Source organism: Calcarisporiella thermophila (genome assembly GCF_041956535.1).
Source record: "Calcarisporiella thermophila strain CBS 279.70 unplaced genomic scaffold VTP21scaffold_13, whole genome shotgun sequence".
NCBI classification, from domain to species: domain Eukaryota; kingdom Fungi; phylum Calcarisporiellomycota; class Calcarisporiellomycetes; order Calcarisporiellales; family Calcarisporiellaceae; genus Calcarisporiella; species Calcarisporiella thermophila.
The window spans coordinates 766,706-770,314 of record NW_027192203.1 but is presented as its reverse complement, the minus strand read 5'-3'; the positions used below and the strand labels follow the sequence as shown (position 1 = coordinate 770,314).

At 35.9% G+C, this 3,609-nt stretch overlaps 1 non-coding gene across 1 annotated transcript, besides 2 other annotated features; it reads left to right on the top strand.

Moving 5' to 3' along the window:
• Window positions 1-83: 83 nt before the first annotated feature.
• VTP21DRAFT_t168 lies at window positions 84-165 on the top strand. The gene has a single exon. It is a non-coding gene; the product is annotated as a tRNA-Ser (tRNA).
• A 1,095-nt stretch (window positions 166-1,260) lies between these two features.
• Window positions 1,261-1,337: a sequence feature (Short protein (VTP21DRAFT_2254, KAL1919561.1) was converted to a misc_feature.).
• A 68-nt stretch (window positions 1,338-1,405) lies between these two features.
• Window positions 1,406-1,415: a sequence feature (Short protein (VTP21DRAFT_2254, KAL1919561.1) was converted to a misc_feature.).
• Window positions 1,416-3,609: the final 2,194 nt, after the last annotated feature.

Below are 3,609 nucleotides of genomic sequence, written 5' to 3'. Positions count from 1 at the left end.
TCAATTGCGCGATATCGACGGAAAATGGATCATTTTTACATAAAGAATGCCGACGGTTAAGGCGACGCCATGCGAATAGTATCGTCAGGATGGCCGAGTGGTTAAGGCGCTAGACTTGAAATCTAGTGGGCTCTGCCCGCGCAGGTTCGAACCCTGCTTCTGACGGAAAAGTGTGTAACTGTTCTTTTTTTTTTCTCTTTTTTTAGTAGAACTTTTTAAAGCAACTCGCTTTGTTGAGCATCTATTTTTTTTTTTAAAAAAAAAAAGAGAATTTAACCGGATCGGCAAAGGTTATTATCTTTCTGTTTCAGACGAATAGAAATGCAATAGAGGTTCCAAATACACAAACAAGACGAAAGTACATATACATCATTCAATCCAAAAGCCGTATTATCAAGCCAGTAATCATCTCCATACCTGTAAATGGACTGAAAATTAGAAGTAAACGAGGAAAATAAACATGAAGTAGAGATGCCTTCAAATAATTCAACAACCATTCTTCTGGGCAGGTCATTCTTCCGGCAATTAACCTGAAGGTATTTTTGGCAGGCTAAACCACATTTAATTCCTAAGTAAATTTGTAATAGTAGAGAGACAAGATTGAAGGGCGATATCATATCGACATAAGTTCCAAGAAAGTAATTTGCACTTGGTATTGAATATGCTTAATTTTTTTTTCAATTGAACAAAATGACACTGGATGAGATTTTATCTTTAGAATAAGAAATAAATTACGTTATCCTGACCATCCGATTCTAACTAGGTAGAGCTTTACGTCAAATTCAGTCAGGTACCCTCCCGAGAGCATCAGATTGATTCAGGGCTACCTATTTTTCTGACAATTTTGGGGGCTTTCATTACCGAGTTTGGTCCCCAATATAATATATCAATGATATAAAAAAAATTGTAAATGTGGGCGGGATAAGTATATTTGGTGTGCGAATTCTTTTTTTTTATCAATCTTGAGTTTTCAACTGAGAAAACATTATTAATACATCATTTACACAGGAAAAAAAAGCAACAAAAATAAAGTCGTATGGAATAATAAGTGAAAAATATCGTCGTTCAGTGTCATGATAGGATATATCTCAACAACATCTAGTAAGTGTGAATATTAGCTCAAAGAAAATAAAAGAAATGACGGCCTCTCGCCACCTTTGTGTTATCAATTCTGCTCCAAATGGTTCCTCGATATTTATCTATGGTACAGTTGTAGAGAAAAATGGATGATACTTGAATTTTGTCAAGATGAAAATCAATATGGTCATTGTGTATCTCCTAGACAGCCAAGTCGAGCAAAATTTGGACAATAGGCCGTACCAACGCGAAAATTTCAGGTATGAAAGTTTTAAATATATTATTTTTTCAAAAATTTTTGCTACGGGAATATCGATAATTCGTATAGACAGCCATAACTGCGCCATATAAAAACCTTTTTTACCAGTTATGCACTAAGTTATTCTTTACTCCTAGATATCCTAATTCCTTTGAAGTTTCTTTTTTTTTCAATGCTTTTAATTGAGATTGCTTTGCGTTATCGTGTTTATTTGTATGTAAGGATGAGGTTTTCTTTTGTTATTGTTTTATTGTTATATAAGGGGAGGAATTAATTCTTCATGAAAAGGGAGGCGGATTGGTTTTTGAACATTGAGTAATAGTTTTGAAGTTTATTGTCTTATTTTCTTCTGAAAAGAAAATCTTTCTTTTGTTTCCTTACATACAAATATTCACTGTACACCCCTAAATTCACGTAACATTTGGTGGGACGTGAGAGACCATCAGTGACATAAAATCCTGACGAACTTTAACAATCAACCCATTAGTGAGTTCAACTGCTTCGCGAGGGCCTGAGCACCGAGTGGCAACGCCAACACTATGGTATGGTACACTTAGATAGGACTCTGTTGGATGGGTGCAATCATTTGAGATTATTCGTAAAGCCAATAATTGGACCGACGAAACGTCCTGTCAGGTAGTCGGTTCATTTTGTCTTGGGAGCGCTGCAACGTGGTATCAACGCAACCAAGCGAATTTAAATACTTGGTCCAAGTTTCGTGTAGAATTCCTTCAGTACTATAAATCAGAAGTACGGAAGGAAATATGGGGAACAGCACAAAAAACAAGAAAACAAAAAAAGGATGAATCAGTCGATAACGTTGCTTCCGATATAAAAACCCTCCTCGACAGTCTGGGGATCCAAGGGGAGTCGAGGGAGGAAGACTAAATTCAGTATTAAATCAACGCACTTAGAACTGAGTTAGCGACCAACGTATATAGAATGGAACAAACGACTCTTGAAGAGGCAATCGAGGTTAACCCTAAATTCACGTAGCAAAGATGTTACGTGAATTTCGGGGTATACCGTGAAGATTTGTACGTAAACAAAAAAAAAGCAATATTTTCTTATAAAAAAGAAAATGAGACAATAAATTTCAAGACTATTACTCAATATTAAAAAAACTAATCCGTCTCCCCGTTCACTCACGCTTGAATTTCTCCATATATAATAAAACTAAACGAACTGAATAAGCAAACTGGTTAAACAAACCAATTTAACAAAACAGAACAAACTTGAATATTATCAAAGCACTAGTAATTTGCCGAAAGGTTATTAAAGTAACATAAAATTAATTGTGGATAAAGCTAAAGAAGAAAAGAAGTTTTTTTTTAACAAAGGACCATTATTGAAAAGTATCCTATCCTGTTAAAAAGGTAGGGTAGCTTCTACGTCAAAATCGCCCAGGTAATACTCCTGGCCTACCTTGCAGAATTTGGAGGATAGAAGGAAAAAAGAAAGAAAGAAAAGGATTTAAGTGTAAGAGGAAGGGAGAAAATGTGATGGGGAAAGAGCTAGGAAAGTATGAAAACAGAAATTAGCTTAATAAAGAAGGGGAAAGAAATAAATGTGAGAGGGAGGGATAAAATGTTGTGTGCAATGGTATTAAGATAGGATGCTTATGTACATGAAATAATGAAGAGAAGTGAAGGATTGAAAAAGTAAAAGAAGGAAGAGAAAAAAAAAAGGAAAGATGGGGAAAAGAACGATAGAGGAGATGGTATTAATATATAGCAGTGAAGGGTTAGGTGCAGTTCTCAAGCCGGAGTTGGGACTGGGATTTGATCTTCAGAGGTGTCCTGGATGAAAAGAAGTTTCTTTTTTTTTTCAACTAAGGAAACTTTTTATTGAAAAGGCTCCTGTACAGTTAACAAGGTAGGGTAACTTCTACGTCAAAATCACCTGGGTACTGCCCCCAGCCTACCTTGAAGTGGTTTACAAATAAGAAAAGGTAGATAGATTGTTAGAGTTGGTTGATTTGAATGCTTGAGTATATAAGATAATGAAATGTAGATAGATGATTTTTCTTTACTCTCGCATACCGTTTGATATGCAGAGAGCAAAGGTGCTGAGAGAGAATGACATTTACTGTCGCTGTAATATATATCTAAGCTCATGTTCCATTGGGACTACTGGCCGCTTTTGCCTTAGGGAGGCTCTTGATCTTTAAGGGGATATTGTTCTTTGATGGGCTTTTTGGCCTAGAGATAGTTTTCCGTGTTGGGTGGTCGATCCGTGTAGGACTGAAGAAAGAAGTTTCTTTTTTTTTTTTG